The 10,265-nt window shown below is 43.1% G+C and overlaps 1 long non-coding RNA gene across 2 annotated transcripts; it reads right to left on the bottom strand.

The window, feature by feature from the left end:
* Positions 1–50: 50 nt before the first annotated feature.
* LOC139545385 (uncharacterized) lies at positions 51–2,037 on the bottom strand. 2 transcript variants are annotated; one of them, XR_011669060.1, is made up of 3 exons: positions 1,916–2,037; positions 1,569–1,686; positions 51–839 (listed from the first exon to the last, which is right to left on the bottom strand). It is a non-coding gene; the product is annotated as an uncharacterized lncRNA (long non-coding RNA). The 2 variants fall into 2 exon arrangements; XR_011669059.1 differs by having other exon boundaries at positions 52–860.
* Positions 2,038–10,265: the final 8,228 nt, after the last annotated feature.

The following is a 10,265-nucleotide window of genomic DNA, read 5'->3' on the forward strand; positions in this document are numbered from 1 at the left end:
GGTTATTTGGTTACTTTGACAGTCATTTCTGAACATGATTTATTTCATGTGATTAGTGATTCATTTACACTTGTCCCTCATTTTAAGGTCTACCCTGTTACATGAACTTAAATATCGTTTTAATATGGTTAACCTATTCTTTAAAAAAAAATGTTTTGAAAATATATTTTTTTTGCATAAGAAACATTGAACATCTAATAGTCAAATCAGAGTAAAAGCAGGTGAGCTGGTTCAACTGTTTTTGACAATTTACTGCTGTTTTGTGGTGGAAAACTGAGCATCTCAACCCTTCTATCCAGACACAGACATGCTAGAAATGTTTTAACAATAACCTTTTTTGTTAAGATTGCATTCAATTACTACTCCCTATTGCACAATACTAGCTTCCATTCCCCCGGTCACAAGCAGATTCATGGCTGATTTAAAGGACTATTTTACCCATGTAATCCAGCATCCCCTGTTAAGTCAACCCTGTCACTTTATTTGACACATTGGCACTTACTATAGTATTTATTTCCATGTAACTTCTTGAGATGAGAAACTTGTTTTTTTATTTAGTTGAGCACTTGCTCTTTATGACAGAATGTTAAAATGATGTGAAATCAAAGTTTTTTAACCACTTCTTAAAATCGACCAGATATTTTAATCAATATATACTTAAATCAATTAATTGTTACTGAAGCAGACTGTAGTCTAATCCACACACCATTGTTTTTACTTAATGAAATCATATCTCCATGACCCTCTTCTCCTCTCTCAGTTCCACTCTGCCCCGGTGTTTTCCTGCAGTCGACCAGAACCAGCAGTAAAGTACAGTAAGGCGGTCGACTTGGGGACTCCTGGAGGGTGAAGAAACATTTCTGTTGGCCACAAGAAGTATTACAGTTGATCATTAAACCAAATATTTTATTAATTTAGTCCACAACTCTGATTTGGGTGCATCCCTAGAATATCTCCTTTTTCCTCAAATGTTCAATCGTTCACTACAACCCACAAATCTAAGAGCATTGGATTGGTGGAGGCATGGGCTAGTTTCCACCATATATCTCATACCAGTCATTTCCTTTCAAACAGCGAGGAAGAGGCGAAGCGAGAGGGATAACTCGGGCTAAAAGCTGTCTTCTGTTTTATTTGATCGAATATAAAATTCGTAACGATTAGGATGTTAGGAGAGTATTGATAAAAGTAGGACAGTTTATATGGGAGTAGTGCCTGGTCGTCACTAGTTACCACAAACAAAGTCATAAACCACGCCCATTTCTACCATTGTCCTTATTAACATGTGATTTTAACCCTAACATTAACCACACTTCTAACTTTATTCCTAACATTAACCACACTTCTAACTTTATTCCTAACATTAACCACACTTCTAACTTTATTCCTAACATTAACCACACTTCTAACTTTATTCCTAACATTAACCACACTTCTAACGTTATTCCTAACCCTAACATTAACCACACTTCTAACGTTATGCCTAATCCTAAATAGATTAAAATGCTAAATAGAAAGTAGACTCTGTGGCAACACGCATATCTGCCTCTCATTGGCTATAATGGTCCCACCTGATCTTGCCTTTTTCCGATTGCCTTCCATTGTTGAAGACATTTATTTTCTTTGTTAGAACGGCCACTTGAGTATCTGGTCAAATAATGGATAATGTGTTCGAAAGGAATGTGAACACTTTGGGAGGAAGGAGAGATAATTAGGTCATAGTCACAGATTCCTAAACATGATATAGTAGTAGGCTACTTTGACGAAGAAAAAAAATCCCAACAAGTTTTTCCGTCGTGTTTTTTTTTGTCCAGCCGTTTAAACCAAACACAGGAATGTGGAGGATCAAAGATTATGAAAACTAGGGCTAGACATTTTATACAACACAGCAGACTTATACTGTTAAAGCCAGACTTACCCGATCCATTTTGGAAGCTACTGTTTCTTTGTATGGCATGAAATGTTGTAGGTTACAGTACAGTTTATTAACTACTTTGTTGTAGTGTTCAGATAATGACTAGGGACTTGCGGAGAGAAAATTCGATTCTCAAGGCTGCAACTGATGCGCCCCTAGACCAGAGTAATCAAACATCTATTTAAATATCAAAACGTAAATAAGTTAGAACAAATAAACGTCTCACGTAGCCTAATATTACTTCAGAAAGTTCCTGGATAACATTTTATGTGATCTATAACAGTCAAGAAAACGTTTAACAACACCCCCTTTCACTAAGAATCCTGTTGTCTGCTATCCTCTACTTTTACCTGACAGCCACTTGGAACACATGCGCAAACAGGGAGTATCTCAACAGGCCTATCTCTCGTGAGGGAGTGTCTGGATACAGCTCTGAACACCCCCACCACCCCACCCCACCACACACACACAGCACTCCTACTCCAGGACGCTTGATACATATGGATCCAGAGCTGCGTATTATGCTACACAGGTTACCATGGTAATCAGATTTAGTAAACTGATAGAGAATGGGAGTTGGATGACTCAGTACAATATGTTTTCTATTTAAACTTTATTTAGGGATCTGGAACCGGTGCCGGTGAGGAGGGAGATAAAAGATGACATGTTTGTGCTTCCTGGTATTTTATCAGGAGCAAAGCTCTATCCACATAGACAGGAGTAAGGTTTCTCTCTAGTGTGTGTGTGAGCTGGAGTGTAGTCAGGGTGAAATCTCGAGCAAAGCTCTTCCCACACTGATCACAGCTATAAGGCATCGCTCCTGTGTGTATGCGTTGGTGTGTAATCAGGGATCCTGAAAAATTGAGCTCTTCCCACACTGATCACAGTTATAAGGCTTCTCTCCTGTGTGTATGTGTTGGTGTGTAATCAGGGATCCTGAATGATTTAAGTATTTCCCACAATGAAAGCAGGGGGTAAGGCCTCTCCCCTGTATGAATTCTCTGGTGAGATTTTAAGGTTTTAGATGCAGCAAAACTCTCCCCACAGTCAGAGCAGCAGTGGTGAGGTTTCTTCCTTATACCTCTATACTGGTGTCTCTTGGGGTGTTCTGATCTGGAGAGACTCTTCTCTTTCTTGTCAGCATCATGATGTTGTTGAGGCTCCCCAGATGATAAGCCCTGTGAAACAAAGACATTGAGTAATTACGTTTTGCAAGTATGCAAGTACCGATGGCCAATCAAAAATAAACTTACCACCACAGCAACCATGTTATTTTTTTTAATCATATTTAATTCTGAGTTTGGAGAAAAAAAATATTACTGAGCTTCAGTTTTTCCTGAACTCACTGGAGCAAAAGAAGTTAGCTTGCGCTGCTTGTGTTAGCACATGCAGAGATTAATCAGAGTTATAGAGGTGTATTTAAAGAGTTTACATCTAAAAAAAAAAAGGTGTTTTTAAAGGCGTATGCTTCCTTCTGTTATGACCTTACACCAATTAAGATCAGCAGAGTAAGGTGTTTACATGACTAATGCCAAACTCAGGCTACTGCCATAATCAGATTAATAGGAAATTATTAGTGTGCATGTAAAGCATTAGTTATTTGGTTACCAGTGGTGTGAAGTGTAGTATCTGGGATCTACATCTGTTTATATTAGTTACTATGCTGTTACTAAGCGGTGATGTATTACGACAGTGTTACGTTACTACACCTAATAGGAAATGCACATGCGCACTAGTGTGCCCGGGAACTGTAGAGCACGAGAGGTTTTGACTAAACGAAAACTAACTACTCCCGTCTCCTGCCTAATCATTTCTCCACAACACAAATATTACAGTGGCGACGAGGTGATTCAACTTCTTTAACGGACATTGCTTGAAGGGAAGAATGTTGCGTGAGTAATGAAACTCAAAATAATTATGTAATTCGTCAGTTATTTTTTATTTTCTTTCGCCAGTAAAAAACGGCTAAGCACTGCTAGCAGATACAGTGTTCAGGAGCTGCCAAGTAGCAAGACTATTGGAGTCCAGAATAGCGACACTGCCCTCTGGTGGTTAAATAAAAATAAACTGTCATTGAACCCATTGAAATTAGGCGATCTCGGTGGAGAAATATTGTCAAGAAGAAAAAAAAAAAAAAAGGAAGAAGGAACGTAACACGGTGTGTACATTATTACAAATGAGTGCAGTGAACGGAGTAATTGCAGAAACTTCTGAAGTGAAGAATTAGATGAAAATTAAGGAATACAAGGAATAAGGAAACTGAACAATTAACTGTGAAAATGGCAACCATTGGTCGGGTACCAGAGTTTGAGGCTACAAAAGAGGATTTTGATTCCTATTTGGAGCGTTTTGAGCGTTGGCTGGCTGCAAATGAAATCAAAGATGAAAAGAAAGCAGACGTATTTCTCAGTGTTTTGGGTCCAACTGAGTATGGATTGCTGAAAGGTCTCATTGAACCAATAAAAGCAGTGGAGTTGACCTATGCAGAACTGACTGATACTCTTTCAAGGCATTTCAAGCCTAAGCCAATTCTCATTGCAGAACGTTTCAGATTTTACCAACGTCACCAGAGTCAAGGGGAAACCGTGGCAGACTACATCCTTGCTTTGAAAAGGCTGGCAAGTACATGTGAGTTTGCACAATTTCTTGATGATGCTCTTAGAGACAAGTTTGTATGTGGTCTCACAGGTGAAGCATATCACAGAAGGCTTCTGTCAGAGAAGGACCTGACCTTTCGGAAAGCCTGTGATATCGCACTTGGACTCGAGCTTGCCCACAGGGATACTATTGAGCTATCGGGATATGCAGAACGTCAGAAAGGTGTTCATAAGGTCAGTGATGCACGTGGTGAAAAAGGCTCACAAAAGTCACACTTTTCTCAGTCCCGTCCTCAAGGTTACACAAGAACAAAGCAGCCCACATCTCAAAGGTCTAAGCCAAGTTGCTACAGATGTGGGGGAGATAATCATCAGCACAGTGAATGTCGATTCCAAAATGTAAAGTGCCACAATTGTGGAAAGGTTGGACATTTACAGAAAGTGTGTAAAGCCTCAAAACGCACAGCAAGAGCGCACAAAGTGTCAGACGCAGCACAAGAAGAGGAAGGTACAACTGAAACAGTATTGGAACTGTTCACAGTGTACACAGCTCAACAACAAAAATATGGAATCTATCTCAACATGGAGTTAGCGGGAAAACCGGTAAAAATGCAGCTGGACACCGGAGCGTCTGTATCTCTGGTTCCAGAGAGACTCTACAAAGAAAAACTGAAAGAGTGCCCTCTTCAGCCAGCGTCCATCCGCCTTTCTTCATACACTGGTGACACTATTCCTGTGTTAGGGCAGATCCAGGTACCAGTCCGGTATGAGGGGAAGGAGTGGACGCTACCGCTTGTTATTGTTAAAGGAGAAAAATCAGCCTTGCTAGGCAGAAACTGGCTACAAAAGATCAAGTTGAACTGGGGAGAAATCTTCAGTCTGAGAAAGGACAAACCAGTGAGTCAGGCTACACTCACTAACATGCTGGAGAAGCACAAAGAACTTTTCAAAGATGGCTAAGGCGAAATACAAGACTTCACAGCAAAAGTCAGAGTGCAAGAAGGAACCAAGCCTATCTTTCACAAACCACGTCCAAACCACAAACCGCCTACAGAAGAATAACATAATCACGAAAGTAGCGAGGAGCGACTGGGCCGCTCCGATTGTTGTAGTCCCAAAGAAAGACAAGACCGTCAGAATGTGCGGTGACTACAAGGTCACAGTAAATCGCTGCATACTACCAGAGGAATATCCACTACCAAACGCTGAAGATCTGTTTGCCACTCTAGCTGGTGGGAAGGTTTTCAGTAAGCTGGACCTGGCATTCGCTTATCAGCAACTGAAGCTGGATCCGGAGTCAGAACAGTATCTGACCATCAATACACACAAGGGGCTATTCAGATTCAATCGCTTGGCCTACGGAATCTCGACAGCTCCAGCGATATTCCAACACACAATGGATCAGATCTTGGACGGTATAGACAACGTTGTGTGCTTCATGGACGACATCCTCGTGTCAGCACCAACCATTGGAGAGCACCTTGTAGTGCTGGACAAAGTGATGTCAAGACTGGAGAACTATTACGGAAAGTTTGTGGCAAACTTGTCCACATTGTTGCATCCGCTTCACCAACTGCTGCAGGCCGATACAAAGTGGAATTGGTCCCCACAATGCGAAGAAGCATTCAAGACTTGCAAACAGCGTCTGCTAAAGAGCAAGTGGCTTGCCCACTACAACACAGAGATGAAGCTGAGACTCGCGTGTGATGCATCTCCATACGGAGTAGGAGCCGTCATCTCACATGTTCTATCGTCAGGTGAAGAACACCCTATTGCATTTGCATCACGGACTCTGTCACCAAGTGAGAAAAATTATGCTCAAATTGAGAAGGAAGCCCTGAGCATAATATTCGGAGTGAAGAAGTTTCACAAATACCTGTACGGAAGGAAGTTCCAACTGCTGACAGATCACAAGCCTCTGTTGGCCATCCTTGGACCAAAATCAGCTATACCAACCCTTGCTGCACTTCGAATGCAACGTTGGGCTCTGATATTGTTAGCCTACGACTACGAGATTGAGTACAGACGATCCAGTGATCACGCAAATGCAGATGCACTATCAAGACTACCATGCAATAGTGACTCCGACAGTGAAGATGATAGAGCAGTCTTCCAGATCTCTCTCATTGACGAACTGCCCATATCTGCTTCAGACATAGCAGAGGAAACAAGGAAAGATCCAGTGCTTTCCAAAGTCTTGGACTTAACATTAGGAGGTTGGCCAAACTTCGTAAATGACGATAACCTTCGTCCATTCATCGACAAGAAAGACCAGTTGTCCACTGATCAAGGATGTGTTCTGTGGGGATCAAGGGTGGTGGTACCTCACAAATTCCAGAGGAGACTGCTATCTGACCTGCATGAGGGACATCCAGGGATCACTCGAATGAAAGCACTCGCTCGCAGTTATCTGTGGTGGCCTGGACTGGATCAGGACATTCAACAGCATGTAGGCCACTGCTCACCTTGTGAAGCTGTTCGCAACAAGCCTGCTGCTGCACCTCTTCATCCATGGTCCTGGGCTGCGACACCTTGGGAACGGATCCATGTGGATTACGCCGAGATTGACAAGCAACATTTCCTTGTTGTCGTCGATGTCCATTCCAAGTGGATGGAAGTGTTCCCTACTCAACTGACCACAGCTGAGAAGACCATCAATCTTCTCAGACACCTGTTCGCATCCTTTGGACTAGTCAAGGAGCTCGTATCGGACAATGGCCCTCCTTTCACGTCAAACGATTTTGAAATGTTTCTCAAGAACAATGGAGTAAGGCACATCCTGTCACCACCTTACCATCCGGCATCAAACGGAGCAGCAGAGAGAGCCGTGCAAACCTTTAAGAAGGCCTGGACTAGACTCGAGGTTCAGTCTGTGCCCACCCAACAAAGGCTTCCCCGGTTCCTGTTTACTTACCGCAACACACCACACACAGTAACGGAATGTACACCAGCTGAACTGTTTCTGAGACGCCAACCACGTTGGTGAAACCAGACTTGTCAAGCACTGTGGCAAAGCACCAGCTACAGCAGAAGAAAGCTCATGACAGACACTCAAAGACTGTCAGAGAATTCAAAGAGGGAGAGAGGGTGATGGTACGTGATTTCAGACACCCCAAGAGCCTGTGGAACTCAGGTGTGATCTTGCAACGCAAAGGACCTTTGACTTACCAAGTCCAAATTGGTCATCGCCAGGTCAACGTTCATGTGGATCATCTGCTACGGTCCAACGCCCCAGCAGAGACACGCCGAGAGAACAAGAAAATAACGACCCCCAGGACTATTCTCCTGACTGTGGACGTACGGGAGAGACAGACCCTGACCTTCCAGCCGAACCTGGCCCACTACCGGAAGCCCAGGAGGAGCGGAGATATCCTATTCGACAGCGAAGGGCACCTCAAAAGCTTGACCTGTGAGTTGAGCTGTTTAAGGTAACAGACAGTAAAACAAACAAACACTTTAATATGTCCTAGATAAAAGGAAAGAAAACAGACATTACCTGGGTTAGTTATTAGGACACAAACTCCATCTTCGGGGCAAAATAATCCCCTGGATTTGTGCTGGGCTCTGAAAAGTCTGCTTCAACCCAGTAGTTGAAAAATGTTAAGAATGCATTGTTCAGATATTGCATTAGTAGTTCCCTAACATATTTACCTTGTTCTCTGGGAGTTAAAAACTATGGGGGAGGAGTGTAGTATCTGGGATCTACATCTGTTTATATTAGTTACTATGCTGTTACTAAGCGGTGATGTATTACGACAGTGTTACGTTACTACACCTAATAGGAAATGCACATGCGCACTAGTGTGCCCGGGAACTGTAGAGCACGAGAGGTTTTGACTAAACGAAAACTAACTACTCCCGTCTCCTGCCTAATCATTTCTCCACAACACAAATATTACATGAAGTACTGAAGTAAAAATACTTTAAAGTACTACATAAGTCTTTTTTTTGACAACTTTTGCTTCACTACATTGCTAAAGAAAATAATTTTTACTCCATACATTTTCCTGACACCCAAAAGTATTCATTACATTTTGAATGCTTAGCAGAACAGGAAAATTGTCCAATTCACACACTTATCAAGACAACATGCCTGGTCATCCCTACTGCCTCTGATCTGGTGGACTCACTAAACACAAATGCTTTGTTTGTAAATGATGTCTGAGTGTTGGACTGAGCCCCTGGCTATCTGTAAATGATGTCTGAGTGTTGGACTGAGCCCCTGGCTATCTGTAAATGATGTCTGAGTGTTGGACTGAGCCCCTGGCTATCTGTAAATGATGTCTGAGTGTTGGACTGAGCCCCTGGCTATCTGTAAATGATGTCTGAGTGTTGGACTGAGCCCCTGGCTATCTGTAAATGATGTCTGAGTGTTGGACTGAGCCCCTGGCTATCTGTAAATTATGTCTGAGTGTTGGACTGAGCCCCTGGCTATCTGTAAATGATGTCTGAGTGTTGGACTGAGCCCCTGGCTATCTGTAAATGATGTCTGAGTGTTGGACTGAGCCCCTGGCTATCTGTAAATGATGTCTGAGTGTTGGACTGAGCCCCTGGCTATCTGTAAATGATGTCTGAGTGTTGGACTGAGCCCCTGGCTATCTGTAAATGATGTCTGAGTGTTGGACTGAGCCCCTGGCTATCTGTAAATGATGTCTGAGTGTTGGACTGAGCCCCTGGCTATCTGTAAATGATGTCTGAGTGTTGGACTGAGCCCCTGGCTATCTGTAAATGATGTCTGAGTGTTGGACTGAGCCCCTGGCTATCTGTAAATGATGTCTGAGTGTTGGACTGAGCCCCTGGCTATCTGTAAATGATGTCTGAGTGTTGGAGGGTTCCCCTGGCTATCTGTAAATGATGTCTGAGTGTTGGACTGAGCCCCTGGCTATCTGTAAATGATGTCTGAGTGTTGGACTGAGCCCCTGGCTATCTGTAAATGATGTCTGAGTGTTGGACTGAGCCCCTGGCTATCTGTAAATGATGTCTGAGTGTTGGACTGAGCCCCTGGCTATCTGTAAATAATGTCTGAGTGTTGGACTGAGCCCCTGGCTATCTGTAAATGATGTCTGAGTGTTGGACTGAGCCCCTGGCTATCTGTAAATAATGTCTGAGTGTTGGACTGAGCCCCTGGCTATCTGTAAATAATGTCTGAGTGTTGGACTGAGCCCCTGGCTATCTGTAAATAATGTCTGAGTGTTGGACTGAGCCCCTGGCTATCTGTAAATGATGTCTGAGTGTTGGACTGAGCCCCTGGCTATCTGTAAATTATGTCTGAGTGTTGGACTGAGCCCCTGGCTATCTGTAAATAATGTCTGAGTGTTGGACTGAGCCCCTGGCTATCTGTAAATGATGTCTGAGTGTTGGACTGAGCCCCTGGCTATCTGTAAATGATGTCTGAGTGTTGGAGGGTGCCCCTGGCTATCTGTAAATGATGTCTGAGTGTTGGACTGAGCCCCTGGCTATCCGTAAATGATGTCTGAGTGTTGGACTGAGCCCCTGGCTATCTGTAAATAATGTCTGAGTGTTGGACTGAGCCCCTGGCTATCTGTAAATGATGTCTGAGTGTTGGACTGAGCCCCTGGCTATCTGTAAATAATGTCTGAGTGTTGGACTGAGCCCCTGGCTATCTGTAAATGATGTCTGAGTGTTGGACTGAGCCCCTGACTATCTGTAAATCATGTCTGAGTGTTGGACTGAGCCCCTGGCTATCTGTAAATTATGTCTGAGTGTTGGACTGAGCCCCTGGCTATCTGTAAATG

Source organism: Salvelinus alpinus, chromosome 2 (genome assembly GCF_045679555.1).
Source record: "Salvelinus alpinus chromosome 2, SLU_Salpinus.1, whole genome shotgun sequence".
Taxonomy (NCBI): Eukaryota; Metazoa; Chordata; class Actinopteri; order Salmoniformes; family Salmonidae; genus Salvelinus; species Salvelinus alpinus.